This window comes from Protopterus annectens, chromosome 9.part0 (genome assembly GCF_019279795.1).
Source record: "Protopterus annectens isolate FY-2018-M chromosome 9.part0, PAN1.0, whole genome shotgun sequence".
In the NCBI taxonomy this organism is placed as follows: domain Eukaryota; kingdom Metazoa; phylum Chordata; order Ceratodontiformes; family Protopteridae; genus Protopterus; species Protopterus annectens.
In genome coordinates this window covers 1494537021-1494564120 of record NC_056743.1, presented here as the reverse complement: position 1 = coordinate 1494564120, position 27100 = coordinate 1494537021, and the positions used below count along the sequence as shown (strand labels likewise).

The 27100-nt window shown below is 42.7% G+C and overlaps 1 protein-coding gene across 2 annotated transcripts in view; it reads right to left on the bottom strand.

Moving 5' to 3' along the window:
- Window positions 1–27100, bottom strand: part of NOTCH3 (notch receptor 3) — a 798092-nt gene that overhangs the window by 668456 nt on the left and 102536 nt on the right. The gene's annotated exons all lie outside the window — the stretch shown is intronic.

Genomic DNA, 27100 nt, shown 5'->3' with positions numbered 1-27100 from the left:
TCAAGAAAAACACTTCAACAAGTCGGAAACTACTTGTAACACTATTAAAAACTATATAAATCATAACATTAAGCTGTAATACAGTAAAAACAGAAAAAAAGTGTTAAACTTAGCCACGGCCAAGAAGAAGCACATCTGAACTCACAGACGCGGCAAACGAGATCTGGGGATTGTACTGGTGCACCATGGGATACCTACCTAGCCACGAGCCAACTAGAACACTTTGAGCTTTGTAATATACTGAGTCGGAGCTGAGTATCGGCTCTGAACCCATGTGTAAGAATGAAGGCGAGATAGGACTACAGAACATCAATAATTTACACATATCAAAACAAATTCACCCCTCGAAACCTGTACTAGTGAAGTCAGTGGCATTGTAGCATAAGCTTAGACTGTAAACGTTTTCTCACATAAATATAGAAAATGGATGAAGAAAAAAACAGCACTCTGCTTACTGAAATCCATTAATTCTTTTGGCTTGTACTTTGATACAAGTTCTCTCAGTCAATATATTTAAGGTGGTTACCCTAAGGAACCCAGGAAAGGAATGTGCACTTTCAAAGTCTGAGAATGCAGCACACAATTGTTTTAACAGCCAGTTGCATGAAATCCATTAATTCTTTTGGCTTGTACTTTGATACAAGTTCTCTCAGTCAATATATTTAAGGTGGTTACCCTAAGGAACCCAGGAAAGGAATGTGCACTTTCAAAGCCTGAGAATGCAGCACACAATTGTTTTAACAGCCATTTGCATGTTAACCAAATTTACTGTTCATCTACTGACACAAGTGTATGCTTAATGTCAGAGGCAGAAACAGACCACAAAAAAAAAAAATCAATGTCTACCTTTCAAAAGCTCTTTATAAAAGAATAAACTATTTACCCCTACACAGGGTCAACCAAATGTATTTTCTGTGGCATAAATGTCATTATGCTCCATTATGACAAAATCACTCTACCTGCAGTGCACTGACAATTCTACTTGCCCCACAGATGCTCAGACCGTTTGTTCTCACTTAAGATTATATTAATGGTTCACATTTTATTTTCACTTCTTACAAGTTCCTAGCACATACTGGAAGCTTAAATTGCAACTCAATCAATCCAGGTTTAACCAAGGAGTTGGAAGGGGGAATCAAGTGGGACCAAGTGGCCCGCCCTGCACTGTCCCTCTGGGTAACCATTTGAAATGTCAGGACCCACTACAGAGAGTCCCGAAATATAGAGACTGAACAGCTGAAAGAATGGACTTACATATACTAAGTCCAAGATGACATTTCTCCAAATATTCCATTTTCTGTCGTATGGTGATCTCGGAGTTGGCATATATAAGTTCAGGAATTGTGGGGTGCATTCCCCCTGCAAAAAGAAGTTTAAAGGAGAAGAGCGATTATCGAGATGCGTTTTTATCCTGTATTTTCGATCTTTTAATTCTGGCTTATCAGCTCTTGGAATTTTGAGCCATCACTTTGAGTTGCAAAAAAGAAAGGGTGGTCTTACCCTGACGAAAGTTAACAGCAATGATCCTTACCATGAAGGAAAGTACCTAATGCATAGACGCAGCAAAGACAATTTAGAGAAAATTGGCAAATGGTAATGCTTGGTGAAAGTATGTGCAGAACTCCAGGTAGCAGCTTCTAAGATGTCCCTAGTAGGGACGCCCCTGAGAAAGGCTGTAGAGTAGATGCAGCCCTGGTTGAATGGGGTCTGATGCCCTGTGGGATAGGTTTTCCATGGTGCTTATAGCAGAAATGAATGCAGTGGCCTATCCATTTTGAAATGGTTTGTTTTGAACTAGCTTTCCCCTCTGTCCCTGCAGCAAATGCCACCAGTAGATGTTCAGATTTCCTTTGAGGTTTAGTCCTGTCCAAGTAGAATCTAAGCTGTCTGTGCACATCTAAAGAGTGCAGTATCCATTCCCCTTTGTTCTGTGGGTTAGGAAAAAAAAAGGTAGGCAAATGAATGGACTGATTAAGAGCCACACTGGATACCACCTTGGGCATGAAGGAGGGATTGGTTCTGAGGGTCACCCTGTCCGCATGAAAGATGATGAAAGGTTCCACTGCCATAAGGACCTGTAATTCAGATACCCTTCTTGCAAAAGTGATTGCCAAAAGGAAAGCTGTTTTACAGGAAATACATTTTAAATCTGCAGTAGCAGCTGGCTCAAAAGGAGGAAGAGTGAGTTTCTCCAAGACAAAGTTAAGATCCCAGGTTGGAGTTGGAGCTCTCCTGGGTGGCCCTAGATTTTTGGCCCCTCTGAGGAACTGCTTGAGCAGTGGGTGAGAGAAGAGGAGAGGCTCTGTGCTATAATGAGCTGAAATGGCTGAGGCAATAATTTTGATGGAGGAAAAAGACAAGCCCTTATGAAGCATCTCAGTTAAGTATTGTAGAATCTGAGGTAAATTGGGCACTGCTGCATGCATTCCTTGAGATCGGTTCCAAGCACAGAATCTTTTCCATTTTGCAGCATAAGATTTTCTAGTACTAGGCCTCCTTGCCTCTAAAATGATATCCATCACTGATTTACTGAGGGATGGTAAAGGTGAGATTAGGTAATTAGCCAGGCTGCTAGGTTCAGGGTTTGCAGCTGAGGGTGCAGAATCATGTTCTCCTGCTGGGACAACAGGGAAGGAGTCTGAGGCAGGTGTCAAGGAGCCAAGCATGACACACTGCGCAAGAATGGGTACCAGTGTTGGCGTGGCCAGTCTGGTGCAATTAAAATCATCCTTGGCTTGTCCTGTTTGATCTATAGTAGTACCTTGGAGAACAGAGGTAGAGGAGGAAAGGCATAAACTGATAGGTTTTTCCAGCTGTAGGATAGAGCATCCACTTTCCAAGCTTACTTGTGGGGAATCCTTGTTCAAAATGTGTCCAGTTGATGGTTCTGGGGGAGGCAAACAGGTCTACACCTGGACTCCCCCATTTGCTTGTCAACATGTTGAAAATCCTTGGTTCCAGTTTTCACTCGTGTGGGTCCATGAGGTGTCTGCTTATTCCGTCTGCCAGCGTATTTAGTTTTCCTGGCAGGAATTGAGCTTGTAGATTCACTTGGTAGCTCAAGTTCATTCCACAATGCCATGGCTAGTCTGCAGAGGGGGTAAGAATGTGTAACCCCCTGCTTGTTTATGTACCACATGACAGTGGTGTTGTCCGTTTTTACCATTAGTTGTCCTGGAAGAATGTGGTCCTTGAAGGCTGTCAGAACATTTTGTATAGCTAACATTTCCTTCTGATTTATGTGCAGGTGCATTTGATTTAGGTTCCATTTGCCCTGAATGCACTTCCCTGCCAGGTGAGCCCCCCCTCCCCCCCCATGCATAGTCTGATGTGTCAGTTGTTAAGATTTGTTTGGCAGAGGGTAATATGAATGGTAGTCCCGTTTTGGCGGCAGGACTCTGCCCACCAAAGGAACTCTAGGTGTAGGCAAGGTATGATAGGAATCCTTGCTTCCAGATTCTGTGAAAGTTGACACCATTTGCTTTTGAGATACCACTGTAGTTTCCTCATAAGCAGCCTTGCATATGGAATTAGAAGAATGCATGAGGCCATGAACCCCAAAGCTTGCAGTATTTGCCTTGCAGATAGCTGGGTTTTTGTGGCCACTTGTTTGAAGTAAGTTGTCAAATGTATCCGTTTCTCTGGCATGAGGAAAGTCATCTGGGAAGTTGTAATCAAGCTTGCTCCCAGGAATATAATTTGTTGATAGGGTACCAAATGGGATTTCTTTTTGTTTATGTGAACCCCAGACAAGTCAGTACCCTTTGAACAAAGGCCAGATGATTGAAGAGAATGTCCTTGCTTTCTGCCTGAATTAAACAATCGTCCAGGTATGGGTATATTTGAATATTTCTTTGCCTGTAAAATGCAATGACTGGAGCTAGGCACTTTGTGAATACCCTGGCACAGTAGATAAGCCAAAGGGCAGTGCAGAGAACTGATAGTGCATGTAGCCTTCTTTGAAGCGTAGGTATCTTCTGCAAGACTCCCTGATAGGGATGTGCAGGTATGCTTCTTTTAAGTCCAGTGCTGCCAACCATGCATCCTTGCCTACCATAGGAAGCAGCTGGTGAAAGAGTCAGCATTCTGAATTTTAGAATCACCAGAAAGGTGTTTAGAACAGAAAGGTCCAGTGTAGGACGCCATGCATTGCCTTTTCTGGGTACCAGGAAAACTCTTGAATAGAAACCTTGTCCCTTTTCCACTTCTGGTACCAACTGAATAGCCCCCATGTTTAAGAGAGAGAGTACCTGATTTTGGGCCTCTGCCCACTGATTTTGGGGTAGATCTGGCCAACCACTTGGTGTTGGTAACATGTGGAAATGAAATCTGTATCCTTGGGACACTATATTTAAAACCCATTTGTCCTGGGTAATGAGTTCCCAGTTTTTGGCCTGCAGACCAATCTTTCCGCCTAAAGGAGCATTCAGTTGGGACGTGCTTGGAAGTCTTAAAAGCAAGCCATTGAGATGGTTTTCCATAGGGGGGAGTCTTGCTGCTCCCAGGTTTGGGTGCGGAAACCCCCCACTGCCTAGTCTTGTGAGTCCCTTGGGACTGAAACCTGGGGTTTCTGCTGTGTCTGGGTTTGGCTTGAGAAGACCTGGAGGGGGCTGGTAAGGACCCATTTTTAGAGGGCCAGTGCCTACTAAATCCAGGAGGCTGAACTCGTAAGAAATCCTTAACAGTCTGCATATATTTAGCTTAATCTTCACTTTTTAAGAACTTCCTCAGCCTTGTTGCCAAACAGGTGGTCCTGATTTAAGGGAGCATCCAGCAATTTAGCTTTAACATGATCAGGCAAAGATTGCTCCTTAAGCCAAGCATGCCTTCTGAGCACAGACCCAGTAACAGCAGCCCTGTAAGAGGCCTCTAATGAATCAAATCCACATTGCAAAGTATGTTTTCCAACCTGTTCAGCAGAATGCATTAAATCCTGTAATTCTTTATTTTCAGTGCAGTCAGGAATTAACATCATTTTCTGTTTAAGCAATCCAATAACAAGTTGTTGATACTTTAACATATGAAACTGGCAGTTTAAAGACCTAATGGACAAGTTTGCAGAAGTGTAAACTTTCTTACCCCTTCTATCCAGCGCCCTGGAGTCTCTATCTGAGGGGGTAGGATTTTTAGCAGTAGAAGCCTTAATGCCTTTGGGTCCCTGTGAAATAGTCTCTGGATCCGCAGTAGGATTTTTAAAAATGAACTTGTGAGAATCAGGAACCCTGTAATATCTGCCAGGTTAACTAGGAGCAAGAGGCAATGAATCAGGGGCCAAACTAGATTCTGAGAAAGCATCATCAACAATGTCTAGTACAGGAGGAATACCTAAAGGCCTATGCTGAGGCAGGAGTAAGAAATCCCTAAGCCTCTTTTTTGAATCAGGAAAAATCCTGGCTTTCCCAGTGGAAATGCTCCTGTAGAGTATGTAAGGTTTCACCAAAAGAAAAATCCTCTGGAGGGGAAGCAGAGGGAATAGAGTCCTCTGCATCAGAATCCTCATAAGTAGATAAGGGCAAATCCAGATCATCAGATGAATCAGAAAAATCAGAATCCTGTTCAGAAGATTCATAAATAACTTCAGTCCTAGGTCTCTTAGAAGGGAGAGGCTGGCTTCCCCTGATTAGAGTTATAAGATCTTCAGCCATTCTTATCATTTGTTTTTTAGGCATAGAGGCCTGAGCATGTGGCCTGGGTGTTGGTTTCTTAGTCATGGTTCGAGATTTTGGCCTAAATGAAGAAGGAGGCATTGGTTTAATATGCAAGTCCATAGGCCTGAATACACCCTCAGAAGCTGGTGCCTGCACAGCAGCTCCGGACCCATCCAAGGTAGAGACATCTGCAGGTTCCACACTTGAAGCATCTCGCGGCATACCAGACTATGAATGGGTCTCAGCAGAGACCTGCAAGTCAGAAGTAGAGGGTATCAAGTGCTGCAAAAGCGCCTCACTGAGTACGGGCGAACTAACGACTGGCTTAGGAGAAGCATCGTCGGCAGCTTTGGACCTCGGCGGCCTGTCTCTGTCTTTATCTTTGTGTTTTTTCGGAATCCCAGTACCGACGACATTTCTGGATAATTAAACCGGGAACCAAAATATTTAGAAGTGAAAATATACCGATGACAGATAGTGCGCTGTTTAAATAAAGCACAAAACTGACAGCAAGGCACGTTGTGGTCAGGGCCAAGGCAAAGAATACAGTACGAATGAAAATCTTTGTGAGGTATTTGCTTTCCACAAGTAATGCAATTATTAACTTTTACTGACATTGGTAAGGAGCAAGAAAACGTTTCCCCAATGAGGCACTTAGCTTTATTTGAAGACTTCGGTTCTGAAACTCGAAAATGAAAATTTCAGGAGTGGGCCGACCGGCACTTGCGAACTGCTTCTGCTTCGGGCACCGCACGACAAGAAAGACTGATGTAATGGCGTCAGCTGCATGTTTCATTCTCCTGATGACCTGATGTCATGGAAGAAGGGACAGCAACCGAAGCAGGACCCAAGACTTTGTTAATCAGGCCAAGTGAGGGCTACTGCAAAGCAGATAACCCAAATGTAATGACTGCAACAGTGAAACACGAACAACATCCAATGTTGTCAAGAGCAGAAAGTAGTCACCACAGTGATCTTTGGGGGGGGTCCTTATGAATCTTCATTTAGTACCCTGGATATCAGTGGAAAGGGTGGAAAAGCATACAGCAACATTCTCGTTCAAGGAAAAGAAAAGACATCTATCTTCCAGGCCTTCTTGATTGGAGTCCTGGAGTAAAATATTGCCAGTTGATTGTTCAGAGAAGAGGCAAATAGATCTACTTGACAAACTCTTCACAGGGTAGATCAAATCTTGGCAGAACCGTCAATTTAGTTTTCATTCATGAAGGTCTGCCTTTGAACTGCTCAACTTGTTTGCCACATACATTTGCTCTGACAGGATGTAGGTAGACTACAGAGTGAAACTGTGCCTTAAAGCTATATCCCAAACTAATGTGACAGGTCTGCAAAGGGGGCAAGACCTGGTTTCCCCTTCTTGTTGCTGTATAAAATGACTGTGGTATTGTCAGGGGGCCAAAGATAACGGAGTGCTTTTCATGACAAGCATCACTTTTATACTGATGTGCTTACTTCTGTCCTTGTTGTACCACACATCTTGTACTTTTATCTCTCCTGAAATTGCTATTCAAGTGATGTCTAAAGCATCTGTGGTGAAAGACTGCATTGGCACAGGGAGGGAAGGAGAAGAGGACATTTGAATTTAAGGATATCTGTGGTTTCCACCAAGAGATTTCTCTTCTGACAGAACACAGAACTGGGATCTGAAAAGATTAGAGATGCAGATGCTGGGACCAAACAGATTTCAGCTACCACTGTATCTTTCTCCTGTGGAGTCATGCCAGGGGTATGAGGAGAATCATAGATGTGATGAGATCCAAAATCCTGAGGTACTGCTTCACAGTGACTGAAGTCTGACTGGAAAACTTTAGACACAGATCTAAATAAAGATCTGTTTTTCCTGTGGAATAAAAGCTCTTTGAACTGAGGTGTCTAGCTGACATCCCAGAAACACAATCCTGTGTGAGGGAGTCAAGAAAGAACTTTGAATGTTGCCTTGGAATCCCAGTTTGTGCAAGAGATCTCTCACCAAAGAATGAGATTCCTCTGCAAAGATAAGCAAGTTGCCTCAATATGGAAAAATGTGGATACCCTGTAGGCTGCAATGATCAATAATTGGAGCTACATACCTTGTGAACACATTTGGTGCAGTGAACAGTCCAAAGGGTAACACACAACTGAAAATGTGATCCAGACACACAAAACCTTAAGAGACGTCTGAAGTCTAGATGAATAAAGATGTGATGATAGGCATCTTTTAAATCTAGTGTTACCAGGAAATGTGAAAGAGGAAGAAGATGTTAAAGGTTCTGACGTGACAACATTTTGAATTTGGGCACTGTTACAAAGAGGTTTAGGAAAGAAAGATCCAGAACCAAGCATTTTCTTTCTTTCTTTGGCACTAGGAACATCCTTGAATAAATCCCTCTCCCCGCCTGGGAAGGAGGAACTGACTCAATCAGTCCTTGGAACAGCATGTGATGAAGAACAGGTAGAAACAAAACAGTCTGACTTGCAGAAAGAGGAATACCCCCCCCCCCCAGAAAATGGAGGAATTTCCTCCCATTACCATCTATAACATTGACACCCCCGTTACTTAAATATTCCTACTCCGAGATCGCACTGCATTGAAGTAAAGGGAAAATATTCCCTACGGCGATTTCTGTGTTATGCGCGTGACATTTTGATGTTCCGACCAATCGGGTTCGTTCAATACGCGTTTGCTGTTTACAGTTTTCGATCGCGCAACAGGACCCCATTAAATTCACTATAAAAATAGCACAAATATAACAAAATGATTACCTACATAGGATAGTTACAGTGTATTTTTCATTTAGTGTCTAAGCTAGTTATGGCAAAATGTATTGCAGTAGTCATAAAGAAGATGTGAAGTAGCACAGCTCGTAGTTTAGGAAAGAAAGGAGGGGATGTACTAGCATGAAAGTACAGTTTTATACCTACCATAAATGTAGATGTTCGAGTGTTCACACTGCTGCAGTCATTACAGTTGGGTTATCCTGCCGTCAGGCGGTCCCGCAGTCGGCCCGAGTTCCAAAGTCTTGGTCCGGCGTCGGTTGCTGTCACTTCTTCCCTGACGTCAGTGCACCAGGGGTATATAAGATGCATCCGACGCCATTTTCTTCAGTTTTTCTTGCCCCAGATGTCAGCTGCCCCCAAGTAGGTAGGCAATACATATTGCTAATCAAAAATATACAATAAAAACAATACATTCAGTTACCAGCAAATACACCCCAAGGGTTGTATAGGATAGAAAGGTATAGATAAGTCCAGCTAGTTCAGAGGGGATGGAGGGAGGGTAACCTGGACTGCAGCAGTGTGAACACTCGAACATCTACATTTATGGTAGGTACAAAACTGTACTATGTTCATCGTGTTACACTGCTGCAGTCATTACAGTTGGGTAGAATCCCAAAGCTGAGGTTGGGTGGCTGGTCTACAAAGAGTTAGAATTGGCTATGAGGCCCTGCAGAACTGCAGTGGCAAATCCTGCTCTGGATTTAGAGTAAAGAGGCAGGTGGTAATGCTTGGTAAAGGTGTGCACTGAACTCCAAGTTGCAGCCTCCAAAATGTCCTTGGTAGGTACTCCTCTGAGAAAGGCTGTTGAAGTGGCTGTTGCCCTAGTGGAATGTGGCCCAATGTTATTTGGGACTGATTTTCCATGCTGTGTGTAGCAGTACCGAATACAGTGTCCTATCCATTTGGATATAGTCTGCATTGAGATAGCCTTGCCCTGTGATTCTGCAGCATATGCTACAAACAGTTGCTCAGTTTTCCTGAAAGCCTTTGTTTTGTCCAAGCAGAAGCGTAGCTGCCTGTGTATGTCCAATGAATGCAGAAGTTTCTCCCCTTTATTCTGGGGGTTTGGATAAAAAGTTGGCAAATGGATGGTTTGGTTAAGAGTCACACTAGATACCAACTTTGGCATAAAGGTAGGCTTTGTCCTTAAAGATACCCTGTCCTGATGAAAAATTATAAAAGGTTCCACTGCCATTAATGCCTGTAGTTCTGAGACTCTTCGTGCTGAAGTTACTGCCAGGAGCAGAGCTGTTTTCCATGATAAAAATTTTAGATCGGCTGTATTGGCTGGCTCAAAAGGTGGTAGGGTCAGTCTTTCCAACACAAAATTGAGGTCCCAAGTTGGTGTTGGTGCTCTCCGGGGCGGTTCATAGGTTCATAGGTTCATAGCTTCATACTAGGCTATCTGCCCTAGGGCATTTATAAGCCTAGCCAGAATGTGTTTGGCTTTCGCCACCCATTTTAAATTTATTTTGCTATGCCCTTTTTCGAGGTTAGTATATTGTGCCTCTGTCTAACAGTGACACAGAAGTGATACCCGGGGTAAACCTACAATCTCCCATCCACTCATCAAGATTCCTCTTGAAGAGAGTCAATGAGGGACTCTGCCTAACCTGGACTGGGATTTTATTCCAGAGTGAAGGGAGCCTCTGGGTTATGAATCTGTCCCTCCAGCATGTCCTATTTATTTCAGTGCTGAGGTTCAAGTCTCTCGAGCGTAGCTCGATGGGATTTGGATTTTCTGAGATGCAGCATGTCCATTAATTCCGGGTTGGACATGGCTTTATACGTCAGGCACAGATCGCCTCTGAACAGGCGGTATGCCACTGAGTACAGCTGGAGTTTCTTTAACCGGGCAGCATATGGAATCTGTTTGAGCCCTTTGATCCTCTTGGTGAGGTACTTTTGGGGTCTTTCCAGTTGCTGCAGGTGTCTGGTAAGGTACATCTCAAAAGGGGCATTGTACTCAATTATGGGCCTGATGAGGGATGACTAAAGAGGCACGATGACGTCCCCTGATCTAGATGTGAATCCCTTCATGATTAGGTGGGCTGTATAAAATGTTTTTCTAACCACTTTGGCCACCTGGTTGTCAAATGAGAGACTGCTATCAACGTGGGTCCCCAGGTCCCTAATTACTTCTTCTGTACTTAACGGATTACCACCTATGTGGTAATTTGTGGGCACTTTGTTTTTGCCAAAGGGGATGACTTTTTGGCATTTAGCTTGAGGCCATGGCTCTGGCACCAGTTGTCTGTTTCTATGAGGCCCTTTTGGAGGATGCTTGTGTCAGCTGGAGAGTCGATTATGGCGCCCAGTTTGCAGTCATCTGTGAACTTGGTCAGCCACAGTCCTTCCGTGTTGGCCTGTACCTCCGAGATATATATACCGAACAAGAGAGGTCCCAGGACTGAGCCTTGTGGGATACCACTTGTAACTGGTTTGGAGTCTGGCATGGCTCCAGCAATTCTAACCATGTAGGTTCTGTCCTTGAGCCAGTTTGCAATCCATCTAGTGACATAGGGGTTTATATTTAAGTTGGTGAGCTTATCTATAATGCCCGAGTGGGGTATTGTATCGAAGGCTTTTGCGAGGTCCAGGTAGGCTGTGTGGACCACCTTCCCCTCGTCAATGGCCTTGGTGACTGTTTCAAAGAAATCAACCAGGTTTAAGAGGCAGGATCTGCCCTTAACAAAGCCGAACTGGGTAGGATCCAGTGTTTGTAGGTCCCAATATCTTTATTTATGAGGTCCATGATGATCCTTTCCATAGCTTTGCAGACCAAGCTAGTCAGGCTTATGGGGCGATAGTTTCCAGGATCTGTTGAGGCACCACCTTTATGGAGAGGGACCACTGTTGCTGTACGCCACTCTTTGGGCACATATCCTGTAGTAAGGCTGAGATTGAACAGTAGTTTTATGTTTGGGTTTAGCTCTTCTTGGAGTTCATATAGGATGCAGCCCGGGACACCGTCTGGTCCCATTGATGCTGTGTTTTTTGCTTTGGAGAGGGTGGCTCTTACCTGAGCATCTGAGATGTCAGGGGGGCAGCACTCTGCTGGGATAGATATTTGCCCTTTTGGTGGGGGAGGGGAGTTTGCGCTGAACCTGTCAGCTAGGATGTTGGCAATGTCTGTGGGTTCGGTGTATTTTTTGTCATTTTGGACTAATTCTGAGCATATCTGGGAATTACCACCCAGGTTCCTAACATAACTAAAGAAAGCCTTGTGATTATCCTTAGTGTCCTGTGCAATTTTTCTCTCGAAGCTGGCCTTAGACAATTTTATGTGTGCCCGTAGTTTTTTGCTAATACTGATCAGTGATGCCTTCCCTTTTGGGATTTTGCTCTATCATTTAGTAGCTTCCTCCTTCTATTGTATAGTTTGTTTATGGCTGGGGTACACCAGACAGGACGTCTGCCTTTGGAGGATTGGGTCTTGGTTTTATTTGGGATCGCATGATTCATGCATTCCTGAAGGTGTTCATAGAATGCGTTTATAAAGGATTCTGCGGTCTGGGCCATATTTTCCACAGGCCTGGGGGCTTTGAAGGATTCCACCTCAGTTTTGAGGAGTGTGAAATTTGCTTTAGAGAAGTTTTTCACTGTGGTTTTCTGGGCAGGGGGTGGGGTCGGGATGTGAATATCCAGTTAGATTAGTTTATGGTCTGATCTTACCAGTGAGGGATACACTTCTGGTCTGGAGCATAGAGTCCCCATGTTGGTGATGATCAGGTCCAGTATGTTTTCCCCTCTTGTGGGAGTGGTAACAAGTTGTTCCATAGCATTTGAGTTTATAAATTCTAGGGACCTTTGGGCTAGGGTGTTGGAGCTAGAGTAATGCTCCCAGTCTATGTTTGGGTAGTTGAAGTCACCCAATATAATGGTGTTTGGAGAGACCTTCATATTTTCCAGTGTTCTCAGGAAGGCCGAGTGGGGTTCCTGGGTTTGGGAGGGTGGTCTGTAGCAGGCTATAAACTGGAAGGCAGTTTTACCACTGTTAGTTGCACATGGATAGTCTCTGATGCTTCGTTCTTTGCCACCAACCTGGAAGTGTGGGTATCTTTGATGAATATTGATACTCCCCCTCCTTTTGTGGTTCGGTCCAAGTTTTGGGGCCAAAAAGCATGGTATGAGGTATAACCTGGTAGTGCTGGGGTGCTCTCGGGAGCCCTGAACCAGGTTTCTGTTACTGCACAGATATCAATGTTCTCCATGCTAAGGAGAGTTTTGAGTGCGTGCATCTTGAGGTTTAGACTTATGGCATTGAGTAGCATTACTCTTAGTTTCTTATCCCTTGTGATACCTATGGAGGTGGGTTTGTCTTTTGAGCCTTGCCTAAAAAAGGCACTATGGGGGTAGCAAGAGCCTTTGACAATATCCGAAAGCCCAGGGGTGACAGGTGCAAGCCGTCCCTAGCGAAGCATCGTGGCTTGTCGAGCATATCATCCCAAGCTGACAGGCATTGGATCCCCTTTGAATGACACCAGTACTTAAGCCAATTGTTGAAATTGATCATCTTGTCTTCATATTGTGGCATCATTCTTGGTGAGGGTAAGATGCTACTCAAGGTCAGGGTCATACCGGCCTGGGCTACATGCTCAGAGATCTCCTTTATGTCTCTTTTCATGTAGTCCAAGGAGGTACGTCTCAGATCATTCACACCAGCATGGACAATGACTGAGTCATATTTGTACTTGCCTTGGAGTGACCTGAGTGCTTGTGTTATGTGGCGGATCCTAGCGCCCGACAGGCTGCTCACCGTGACCCTCTCCTTGTTCAGCCTGGTGAGCGGGACGTCAGTGTGACTGACGATAGAGTCACCTATTACAAGTGTATCAGGTGTGTTTAGTCTTAAGGGCTGTGACTGTTCGGCACACTGGCTTTGTGAGATATGTGTTGCACGTGTTTTGTTTTGGGGTAGCAGCTGCTTGGGTGTCTGCTTTGGAGGTCTCTGCTGCTTCGGCAGATCTTTATTTAGAGCCTCCGAGTATGTTTTGTGTGATTATGTGTTTGGTTTGCTGTCGTGGTAGGTCTATGTGAGACTGGAATTGTAGTGAGTGTGGTTTCCTTCTCCTCCTGACTGGTTATGCCAGTACTGAGTTGAGAGAGCTTAGCCTCCAGTTTGGCTATATGGTTGCATCTCTCACATGTGTTGGAATTTGTTGGGAGGAGGAGAGGGTTGTCTGTGTACATGAGGCAGTTGTAACATTGCCTCAAGATTCCCAGATTCACCAGCTGGACCAGAGAGGAGATTGACAACTGACCTTTGGACATGCTAGAATAATATTGGGAATTCCTTAATAATTGAAAACCAGGGCCAGCGGGGAGTGAGGGTGTAGTGCTTTTAATTTTTGGTGCTGACTTATATAATTGCTTTAGTGAGCAAGTGTCAGGTAACTTAAGTGCAATGTGTTACAGGTAACTTAAATGCAAAAACGACAAACAGTAACTTTCTTTCAAGTGAAACAAGGAAATAAGTACAGTAAGCAATGCAGATATCACTAGTGATCCACAGAAGCGCTGAGAAGCCGCGTATTAGGTGGAATTAGCGTTCCAGGGAAATAACAACCAAACAAACAACAAGCATATAAACAAAGCTAGATTCAGCAGGCCTGGATCTAGTCTATGCTACAGCAAACAAGGTGTACCAATTTCAGTAAAATACAGTTCAAATATTCAGGCACTATAAGCCTTTAACCAGAAATTCCCAGCTCAGAAGGGCAGAGTCCAGCCTCTCCTCCCACAAGAGTGCAGACCACGAACCCTCTTAATGTAAAATAACTGGCCTGAAAGCCCAAGTGCTTAAACCAGAATTAATACACTTTTAGAATAACAGACACTGAGCCCTCAATCAGCAGTTCCCAACCTAGAAGGATGTAAGCTACCTGTTCTGCCACTACAGTGCAGACCACAAACCCTCTCAGTGCAAAACAACTGGTCCGAAGCCCAAGTGTTTAAACCAAAAGGCTTAGAATGAGTTACACCAAGCAGTAATAAATACAATTGAGTACTTTTAAGATGATGCAAAAGTAAAAAAGTAGGTAGAAACACAAGTACAGTAAAAGCAGATGATTTTTTTTTTTTTTTTTTCTGAACAAGTGCTGAGATCAAATAAACAGATTTGAGTGCTGAAACTAGAAAACTGGCTAGTTATAAGAAAAAAAAAACTAAGCTAGAAGGCTTCCCTCCAACACAGAAGGGCTTGGGGGCTCAGAAGCCTACAAATAGTCTATACCACTTAACAGGAAAGGCAGGGAACAAGCTTAATTTTTTTTTTTTTAATGTTTTTAGCCCCTCTGAGGTACTGCTTTAGAAAGGGATGAGAGAATAAAGGAGGATCCGTGTTGTAATGTGCCGAAATGGCAGAGGCGTGGATCTTAATTGATGAGAAGATAGGCCTCTGTCCAGCATCTCAATTAATCTGAGGAATGTTTGGAACAAGAGGGTCAAGGCTTTGAGCCTGGTTCCAGGCGCAGAATCTTTTCCATTTTTCTGAGTAAGCTTTCCTGGTGCAAGGCCTTCTGGCCTTAAAAATGACATCCATAACAGCTGTAGAGAGGTGTTGCCTGTTTGACTAATGTATCTGCCATGCAGCCAGGTTTAGGATTTTGAGCTGACCGTGCAGGATCTTATTGTTTTGTTGAGTCAGAAGGTGTGGAATTTGAGGCAAAATCCATGGTGGGCCTTGAGCCAAGTTCCTTAAAATAGGGTACCAGTGCTGGCGTGGCCAGTCTGGAGCAATCAGGATCATCTGTGGTTTTTCTTGTCTGGCTTTTAGGAGTACCTTTGAAAGGAGAGGCAGTGGTGGGAAGGCATAAACTTTTAGGTTTTTCCAGCTGAACAGAAGAGCATCCACTTTCCATGCTTGTTTGTGATAAGTCCTTGTGCAGAATTTTTGTAGTTGGCAATTCAGTGGGGAGGCAAAAAGATCTATGTCTGGGCATCCCTATTTTTGCATTATCATGCTGAAGATTTGTGGATTCAATTTCAATTCGTGAGGGTCCATGATATTTCTGCTTAGATCGTCTGCCAGAGTATTTTTCTTTCCTGGCAGGAATTGTGCTTGCAGGTGGACTTGATACGTTAGAGCTGTGTTCCACAAGGTCATGGCTTGCCTGCATAGGGGATAAGAATGAGTGCCCCCTTGCTTGTTTATGTACCACATTACTGTGGTGTTGTCTGTCTTTAGTAGTAATTGTCCTGGATGTAGAAGGTCTTTGAAAGCTGTTAGGGCATTTTGAACAGCCAACATCTCTTTTTGATTGATGTGAAGATGCATCTGGTCTGTGGTCCACTTGCCCTGAATGCATTTTCCTGCCATGTATGCTCCCCAGGCGTAATCCGAAGCATCTGCTGTTAGAGTTTGCCTGGCTGTGGGTTGGGTAAAAGACTGACCCTTGTTTAGGTGACATGCCTGTGCCCACCATCGAAACTCCTGTTGTAGGCAGGGAATCATTGGTATTACTGCTTCTAAACTGTGAGAGTGTTGAGTCCAAACACTTTTCAGGTACCACTGTAGTTTCCTCATATGCAGTCTGGCATATGGCATTAGTAGTATGCAGGATGCCATGAATCCCAGGGCCTGCAGAATTTTTCTTGCAGGGAGATGGGACTTTCTTGCCAGCAATTGAAAATATTGAGTTAGTTGAACTTGTTTGTCTGGCGTGAGGTAAGCCATCTGGGCTGTTGTATTTAAGCTGGCACCCAGGAATATAATCTGTTGCGAGGGCACTAGTTTTGACTTCTTTTCGTTTACTGTGTACCCTAGAGAAATTAGCAACCTTTTGACAAACGCCAGATGCTGTAGAAGAATGTCCTTTGTCTCTGCTTGAATGAGGCAGTCGTCCAGGTATGGATATATTTGAATTCCTTTTTGTCTGCAAAATGCAATTACTGGTGCCACGCACTTTGTGAAGACCCTGGGCACAGTAGATGTCAAAGGGCAGTGCAGAGAATTGGTAGTGCATTTTACCAGCTTTGAATCTGAGGTATCTTCTGCAATTTTGTCTGATAGGGACATGCAGGTATGCCTCTTTGAGGTCCAGAGTAACAAGCCAAGCCTTCCTGCCCAGCATGGGAAGAAGCTGCTGTCGTGTCAACATTTTGAATTTCGGAATATCCAGGTAAGTATTCAGAATTGAAAGGTCTAGTATGGGCCTCCAGGCCTTGTTCTTTCTGGGGACCAGGAAGAGTCTTGAGTAAAATCCTTGTCCTTGTTCTTGTTGTGGTACTTTTTGAATAGCTCTCCTGTCCATGAGGGCTGAAATTTGTTTTTGTGCCTCTGCCCATTGATTTTGTGGCAGGTCTGGCATTCCTTTTAGCCTTGGTAAAGTATGAAAGTAGAATCTGTAACCCTGAGACACAATATTCAGGACCCTGGGTGATTGTTTGCCAGTTTTGAGAAAAAAGTGCTAATAGGCTTCCAAAAGGGACGTGCTTGGCGTACGGTGGGGAAAGTCATTGTGACTGTTTCCTGTAAGGTTGAGACTTGTCCTCACCACCTTTTGGGGTTGAGGTGCCCCACTGTCGTTGTCTGTTTGAACCTTGGGGTTGAGATCTGCCTCTTGGGTGTCTGTATCTGCCTCTCTGTGGCCTGTCTGACACTGGAAAGGACCAATTCTTTGTTGGCCAATTTCTGCTAAACCGAGGTGGCTGTACCTGTAAGAAATCCTTGACTGTTTGCATAGATTTAGCTTTATCTTCCATTTTCTTTAACACCTCTTCTGCCTTAACACCAAACAAAGTATCATGCCAATAAGTTTGCCTTAACATGATCAGGTAAACTTTGTTCTTTTAACCAAGCATGTCTTCGAATCACAGAACCTGTAACTGTGGCTCTACAAGAGGCCTCTAAAGAATCAAAACCACATTGCAGAGTATGTTTTCCCACCTGTTCAACTGCATGCAATAAATCCTGCATTTCTTTACAATCAGGAGCTTCTGAGCTTGCAAACATTTTCTGTTTTAACTGAGCCATTAAATATTGTTGGTACTTAAGCATGTGAAACTGGCAATTTAAAGCTCTTACTGCTAAAGTTGCAGAAGTATATACTTTCTTCCATCTATCCAAAGCTCTGGAATCTCTGTCCGAGGGTACTGGATTTTTTGCAATGGAAGCCTTAACCCCTTTTGGACCTTGGGAAATAGTTTCTGGATCAGCAGAAGGGTTTTTGTAAAGAAACTTGTGAGAGTCAGGGACTCTATAATACCTATCTGGCTTGGCTGGAGCAGGGGGCAAAGAGTCAGGAGATAAACTGGATTCAGAGAACACATCATCCACAATATCTAACACTGGCGGAATAGCCAGGGGCCTGTGTTGAGGCAATAAGAGGAAATCCCTGATCCTTTTCTTCTTCTGAGTAATCCTGGCTTTCCCAGTGAAAATGCTCCCTCATGGTATGTAAAGTTTCCCCAAAAGAATAATCCTCAGGAGGAGAGGCTGAAGGGATAGATTCTTCAGCATTGGAGTCCTCATAGGGGGGTAGAGAGTATCCCTGGTCTGAAGAGGAATCAGAGGAAATGGAAACCTGATCAGAGGAGTCATAGTCTGTATCCTGCCTAGGCCTTTTCTCAGGAGGGGGATGGGAACCCCTGATTAGAGTAATGAGGTCTTCGGCCATTTTAAGCATCTGTTTTTTAGGCATGAAGGACTGTCCAGGAGAATGCTGTACTTGTTTCTTTGTCTTTAATGGTACCTTTGTCTTGGCTGTTGTTTTAATGGTAAGTTGTGAAGATCTGAAAACACCCTCAGAAGCCGATGCCTGCTCAGCGGCTCCGGACCCATCTGAGGGATTAGTTTCCGTAGGCCCAATACCTTGAGTTTCCAGAGGCCTAGATGTCTCCACGTGGGAGTCGGAAGCGGCCTGTGTCTCTGAGGTAGCGGGTGTCAGGGGCTGCGAAAGCTCCTCACTGAGAACCGGCGAACCGGCGACTGGCCTAGAAGAGGTTTCGTCATCGGTTTTGGACGTCGGATGCCTGTCTTTAACCTTGTCTTTGCGTTTTTTCAGTATTGTGGTCGTAGGCTGATCCGACGGCATCGTATAATTGAACCTTCGGCCAAAGTAGTGCAAAGCAAAATCAAAACGTCTTTTTATAGTGCGTTTGTTAAATCTAGCACAAAACCGACAACTAGTGACGCCGTGATCAGGTCCTAGGCATGGAATACAGTAAGAGTGGAAGTCCTTATGAGGTATTTGCTTCCCACAAGAAATACAATTATTAACTTTTTCTGACATCGGTCTGTGGCAAGAAAAAAGTTTCCCCAACGGGGTACTTAGCTTTATTGAAGACTTCAGATCTGAAATTCGCCTTTGAAAATCTTAGGAGTCGGCCGACCAGCACTTGCGGACTGCTTCTGCTTCTGGCACCGTGCAGCAAGAAAGACTGGAGAAAATGGCGTTGGATGCATCTTATATACCCCTGGCGCACTGACGTCAGGGAAGAAGCGATAGCAACCGACACCGGACCAAGACTTTGGAACTTGGGCCGACTGCGGGACCGCCTGATGGCAGGATAACCCAACTGTAATGACTGCAGCAGTGTAACACGAAGAACATCATGGAAGACGAGAGGTAGAATAAGAGAAAATAATAATGTAGTGGACAAGGCAGGTAGAGCTAAGAGTAGGGTACAGGAGAAAAGAGTAAGAGAACAAAAGTAAGGTGATTAAGGAAGTCAGAGTTAATAATTGAAGAGAAAGGAGGTGGAGGTGTGACAAAATGGCTAGAATTATCAGCCACAAGTTCAGCAGAAGCATACCTAAGATTTAAAAAGGTGTTCCTTAAGAACAAGCTTGAAATATGGGTGAATGTGGTTAGATTTTAAAGATAAGGGGAGGGTGTTCCAGATTTTAGCTATAAAGAAGGAGTACAGATTTTGTCCGAATGATTTCATTGGATTATGTTGTTCTAGAAGCTATTTGTTTTCTGACCTAAGAGATCTGCTTGGAATGTAGGAGTAGAAAAAGAAGTTATGCGCTTACCATCTGTGTTGTCGATCTTCAATTCTCGGAACTGGCAAGGCCGTTATGCAGCTCACACCAGCAAAAACCTCTCGAGCTAAGACTACCCACAATGCCCCTCTCTCCATTATCTCAGATCGAGTTTGCAGCCAAACAGTAAGGCAGAAGAGCAAATATATAGAGGTAGAAGCCATGTCTAAGGAGAAATTTATAGGTTCCCAGAACAAGTGTCCAATCCTCCAGGAAATCTGTAGAAGGGGGAAGGAGAGTGGGATGTCAAGAATGAATGAAGACTGACAACACACATGGAATGTTACAGTAAGAACATAACTTCTTTATCTAATGTTGCCAATATTCATTCATTCTTGACGAATGGGACAGAGTCCCCAGCTACTTTCCTAAGAACCATAGAGCCAAAGAATGCCCAAATTGAAAATCTCTTCCATTTCCTGGTGGATGGTTTATGAGAAACCACAATAATTTTTTTTGTACTGAGGAAGCTATATTACTCTGCCTGGCAACTAATGGAATTGGAGGAACCAAGCTGTCAGTGTGAGGCTGTGAAGTCTGGGGTACACCAGTCCCTGTGGGTGAGGCAGCAGGTCTGGAACTGGTTCCACAATCCATGGATGGTGAATCAGGTGAGGCCAAAGGAATGGGAACCAGAGTTGTCGGGGCCAAAAGGGTGCAATGAGAATCACTTTGCTTCTCAACTTTTGGTCTTTCTTCAAGAACTGGGGAATGAGGGGAAAGGGGGGAAATGTGTAGGGGAGACCCAAGCGCCAATCAAAAGGAAAATAATGACTAAGGGTTTACAAGGAACAGAAAGTTTTTAAGGGAAGATTAATACAATTTTGAACTTAGCTGAGAGTATTGACTGATGTGTCTTGCTATCAGAGCGACAAACGAGATCTGAGATATTATATTATGAAATATATATTACTATATATTAGGAAAATTATAATATTATAACATTTTTACATATTTTGTATACTCTTTGAACCTAACAGTCACATTCACATTTTAATTTATATGTGTTATTATGGTTATTGTTGCTTTTACTGCTCTTATAAGATGTTTATTGGACATTAAAGTTGATTGGGTAGGGAGGGGTGTGTGTAGCCATTACGTACAATGATGTGTGTATTGATTTACTTATTTATAACACTTGATTTTGTTTTTACTTTATCTGATGAAGTTCTTATTTGTAAGAATGAAAGTGCTTATCTTCTTGTTTTTTAATAAAACTTCTTTGGTCGTGTACAGTTTGCTTTTTGCTACATTTTGGAGTACTTTTAATTCACTTTCACTGGGATCTGCTTTGTGAAGTATCTGTCCAGCAAAGGAATAATACAAGCCGACATCCACGAAAGCCCACAAAGCAGAATGCTCTTCAACACCAGTAAAGCCCTGATGCTTTGGAAGCTGTCTGGCTGCTATATCCTATGGAGGGGACAATCCACATAGCTAAGGCTTCTGAAGCAGTGATAAATATGATGAACATCTTCCTTTTACCTTCTCTAAAGATAGATATGAAAACAGAATTGCAGCAGATAGTAAAGACAACCACAAGGCCTTCTATAGCTATATAAAGAATCTCCACTGCAATACCCAGATTTGCCTTGAGCTACTGCACAATGGTACCTTCAATACCGAGCCAACAGATATTGCCAATATACTAGCCGACAGATTCAGTGCCAGCTTTACCTCTCTCTCATCTCTCAAAGGACCAATCACAATACCAGTAAATTGCCAGGCACCCAGGATTACTGCTGCACAGGTAAAAACAGCACAGTCCAAGGCCAAGAATACAGCTTCTATGGGACCTGACAATATCCTTGGCTGTGTTCTACATGAACTACAGAGTGAACTAGCACCTCACCTGTGTACCCTGTTCAATCATAGCCTCACCTCAGGCTTTGTCTTTACCGAATGGAGCACTGCTACAGTCATCCCTCTCCACAAAGGAGGAGCGACTACAGACCCTGGGAACTACCGCCCTATTAGCCTGATGTGTCTGATAAGCAAAGCTATGGAACGCATCATCATGGACCTAATAAACAAGTATATAGGGAATCTCCAAACTCTGTATCCCACACAGTTTGGTTTTGTGAAAGGTAGATCATGCCTGCTCAACTTGGTCAACTTCTTTGAGTCAGTCACCAGAGCTGTGGATGAAGGCACAGTGGTTCATACAGCCTACCTTGACCTGGCCATGGCCTTTGATGCCATTCCCCACTCAGGAATCATAGAAAAACCCACTAAGCTTGGCATCAACCCCTATATCACTAGGTGGGTTGCAAATTGGCTCATAAATAGAACCCACAGTGTGAAAGTAGCTGACTCCAAGTCAGACTGCTGACCAGTCACAAGTGCAGTCCCACAGGGATCGGTTCTGGGTCCTCTCCTGTTTGGTATCTACTTCTCAGAAGTCCAGGCCAACATGAAGGGACTCTGGCTGACAAAGTTCACAGACAATTCCAAGTTGGGAGCCATTATTAACTCCCCAAGTGATGTTGACATCCTACAGAAAGGCCTCACTGAGACCAACGACTGGTGTCAGAACCATGGCCTTAAGCTCAATGCCAAAAACTGTTGTCATCCATTTTTTGGGAAAAACCCAGTTCCCATGAATTACCACATAGATGGTAGTCCACTGAACACAGAAGGTGTTATAAGATATCTAGGAACACAGGTTGACAGCAACCTCTCTTTTGACCACCACACTGCCACTGTGGTCAGAAAGTCCTTCTATGTGGCACATCTCATTACTAAGGGTTTTGCATCCAGGAAGAAGGAGGTCATTGTCTCCCTCTTCTCTTTCCTCATTAGGCCAATCATCGAGTACAATGCCCCATTTTGCATGTACCTCACTAGACACCTGGAACAACTGGCAAGGCTGCAAAAGTACCTCACAAAGAGGATCCTAGGCATTAAACACTTGTCCTATATGGACAGACTCAGAAAACTCCAACTATTCTCTGTCTCATATCGCCTACTTAGAGGTGATCTCTGCTTGACTTACAAAGCCATGTTGGACCCAGCTCTGTTAGAAATGCTACATCTAAAGAAATCCCAATCCTTCTGCACCACATGCTCCAGAGACCTCAACCTCATTACCATAATCAACAGAACGTGCTGGAGGGACAGGTTCATAACCCAGGGACTGTCCATGCTGTGGAACAGACTTCTCATACATGTCAAACAGAGCACCTCACTGGCCCTCTTCAAGAGAAATCTTGATGAGTGGATGGAAAATAGAAAATTCACCCCAGGGATCACTCCAGTGGCTTACTTGACAGAGGCATTGGGAACTAAGGTCGGGTGGCACGATGCCAGGGTAATCCTATTGGCTATGCTTGTAAGGGCTCCAGGGCCATTAGCCTAGTACACACCTATGAACCTATAAAGCTAACCTTTTTGTCATGTTGCTAATGGTGTAAGTCTTGAAAGCATCACTGCTGCCACAACCTTCTCCAAAATGCACATCACATAAACATACCTCACAGTGTGCATGTTTATCCCATGGGGAAATTCTTCTCCTGCACTTGTGCTCTTTAAAGTGTCTAAAATTTACATCAGCAGCCAAATAGAAGCAATCTGAACAAAAGTCAGACATTATTGCCACTGAATGCCTAGAGTCACAGCGAACAAAAAAAAAAAACAGTGACACCAAAACTGTAAAATATGTCACAAAACATAAGCATAAGACATTCTTCCTTTTCTTATGGCAAAGCAAGTATAAGCAAAGTCGCTGCACTACTGAAGATGCAACACTGCATACAAGGAATTGGTAAAACTGTGAAACAGCCGGTGCTAGGATGGGGTGAACATCCCCAGAGAGAAGGTAGGGAAATCAATAAGACATGAAAAGATGGCAACAAAATTGAACACAACGACCTGAAATGTGCAGCAAATATAGCAAAACAAATAAGCAAATGCAGAACAAGACAAAATCAAAGCCAACAAATTTTTTCATACAAAATATAAGGATAAAACCCTTAAGTAATATGAGGCTATTCTACGTAGTTGAACTTCTTAGTACTTTGCAAAAGAGATCTAGAGACTTCATTTCACAATATTAAGGGTTAGAGGGAGGGACCAGAAGCACTGAAAAGTTATAGATACATAAGTCTTGCCCACTTTAATCTTAATAGTTCACAAAGATGGAAGTCTCCATCTCACATCAACAGCATTGGACTAGCAGATCCACCCTTGTTAACAGAAGGACCAGTGCTGGCAGGCATTAGAACAGCTTGATACTCAAATCATTCTAAGCTACTAAGCCCCTCGTCTTTATCCAAAATGCACCACCCCAAATATTCTTCTCTAAATCTCAAGTATACACTGAAAGTAGACAAAAATAAAATAAACCTCTAGACTATGTCAGCAAAGAGGAACGGGATAGGGGCAGGTATGTTAAGAAGGATGGAGCCATTCCTCTACATCTGCTGTTATAATATGAAAAGATCCATTACCATTAACAGCAGGGCAGAGTTTCAAGCTAATCCTTCAGGTCTGCCTCCCTCAAGAAAACATACCACTGATTAATGTTAGCCAAAAGGACCACCTATGCCTGGATACTACATTCAACTTAAGATGCCTTGCAAAAGATATTCTCTGAAGACCAAACAGTTGCTGCAAAATCATCTAAAACTTCATTACAGACAAAGGTCTATGAGGTAGCAACTGCTCTTGTAAAATGTATCCTTGCAATGGACAGCAGAGGTTTACTTATATTTTTCATAGTACAATCTGATGCAGTCTACAAGCCATATAGCCAAAGCCAAATGGACACTCTGCTTCCAAGTTTGTTACTAGAAAATGAATGAAGAGATGTGATCAATTTACTCACACCTACACAGATTAGGATCCAAGTTGTTCACATATATATATATATATATATATACATATGTTTATATATGTGTATATATATATATATATATATATATATATATGTTTATATATGTGTATATATATATATATATATATATATATATATATATATATATATATGGGTCTAGGACTATACACTGAAAGCACATTTCACTGAAACTCAAATGACTGTGCAACAATTCACTGAAAGCACAATTCACCGAAAACTCAATTCACTGAAACACATTTCACTGAAAGTTATATATGGTCTTTCCCCTACTGTAGTGCGACCCTGGAGTTAGTATATATATATAGTAAGGGGGGTGTGGGGGGCATAGCCCCCCACATAGTTTGGACATATATTAAGTTTATAAAAGAGTCATTTATTGAAATTGCAAGTATCTATGTGTATAGTTCAAAATATTTAAAATAGCCCCCCACACCCCCCTTACTATATATTCTAACTCCAGGGTTGCACTACAGTGGGGAAAAGGCCATATATAACTTTCAATAAAATGTGTTTCAGTGAATTGTGTTTTCAGTGAATTGAGCTTTCAGTGAATTGTGCACAGTGAAATGTGTTTCAGTGAAATGTGCTTTCAGTCAATAGTCCTAGACCCATATATATATATATATATATATATATATATATATATATATATATATATATATATAAATATAGGTCTACTTCAGAATGTCGACCGTTCAGAATGCCGACTTTCATATGGCTGACACCATCTGATCGACATTCTGAAAGACCGACATCCTGAAACAGCACCATTTATCTACCTGTAAACTCAGTAAAACTGTGTTATGTAGGGGGCAAGCCCCCCTGCACCACCCACACCCCCTGCTACTTAAATATTCTCACTCCAAGATTGCACTACAGTGCAGGAAAGGGGAATCTCCAAGTTCTGCACTGTAGCGGGATCTCCGTTATAATTTGCCTGCCTTTCAAACGTTCGCTCATACGGTGTCAGCCATATGAGTTTTGAACATTTGAAAGTTGAACAAATGAAGGGCTCCCATATATATATATATATATATATATATATATATATATATATATATATATATATATATATATATATAAACATATATAACAGAGATATTGTCTTCTGGCAGAATAGCTTGAAAAGAAAACTGGCAAATGGATAGCCTGGTTGCAATTAGTCTCATTGCCCACCTTAGGAATAAAGGAAAAACTCATATACAGAAACATCCTATCCTAGTTCATCAACTGTACTTTATTTACATTTGATTGATAAAGTATTGCACTGATCAAAACTGATAATCTTTAGGCACAACATGGGTAAAAAAATGTTACAGAGCAGCACACTCTGGTAGTGCTTGCAGTTCAGAAATCCTTTTAACCAATTTGCTAGTGGTCACAAGTGTTTTCCAGGACATTCCAAGTACTTTAATTCTATCGATGATGCAGTCTCAAAATGGGAGAGGTCAGTTTCTCCAGCATAAACCAACAAATCCCAAGGAAGACTCATGGGAGACTGGTATACTTAATAAGAAACCTTAAGAGAAAGGCAACTTGCCAAAAGACTTTGCTTCCCTTTAAACAAACCAAGAATGAAGAATTTGCAATTAAAACAACTTATAATAATAAGACAATGCGCAAACAACCATTGTTATGTACAGCAGAGAAAAAAAAGCAAGTAACAGGAACACTACAACCAGCAATTCGAAATAAAATTATGAAAAAATATCAATGAGCCCACACAAAAAAAAAAAAAAAAAAAAAAAAGGAAACGCAAAATGTACCTGAAGAAAGACATTGGATACTGAAACAATTTCAGTAAAAAAAAACTCTGAAGCTTTTATAACAAGCATAAAACAGACAGACATTAGTAGTCTGGGGCCATTTCTCAAATGCCATACACTGAGCCAAAAGTGATCTGTAAAGGAAGGTCCCTGGTAGTGCATTATGGATAAAGGAGAGTGATTTAGTCGCCAAGGAAAGCTTTAGATGCCGAGCTACTCTAACTCAATGGCACTAATTGTGCTCCTAATGAATATGGATCTCTTCATTCCAGATTCTGCTTTGTACTGCTCTTTACTTGTAGTTAAAATTAGAGTTCAACTTTTAATCTTAAGAATTCTATTAAAAATGTGCATTTTGTAAATGAGCTCTTTATAACCTTTTCTCGGACAATCAACTACGTAAGACAGACATAATTTTACTACACATTTTCTCATCTGAAGCCTTGTGTAAAGGAATAGTGCAATAAAGCAGTGAATACTGCATGACTGTATGTGCACTCTGTGCCTCCCCATCACACAAACATCTAAAAACATGGGCAGTAATAATGAACACACAGCTAATAAATGCATTTACAATGGAGCCTAGATTCATATTTATGTCCTCCCATCCCCCAGACCATTTCCTTTTAGTTGCACCTGCCTGGAATTTCTTCATTCAGCAGACTTCTACATCACAAAAGTCAATGTTCTGTCACCCTTATGAGTGACACTTCATGAACTACGAGTTGGCAAAAGCCATGCCATCTCCTGTACCTTGTATTTTGCAAACGTGTGTATTTGTGTTTAAGTCTGTGTCTATTTCTTTTTTAGTTAATTTAGTAGGAATGCATCAGGTTAATCCAGTGAGGTCATGCCTTTCTGAAAAACACAATCTGTGTTTCCCAGATATCCCTTATAGTTAGTGAGAAAAGTTAAACTACTGTTTCAGGCAAAAGAACTCCAGCAAAATAGATTTAAGTCATTGCTGCAGATTGTGCCATAAATATATGCTTAAATTCGGCGGGTCGCCACGTCTGATCTGAGGTCGCGTTCCGAGCTGGGGTCGCGGGGTCGGCGGGGCGGCGGC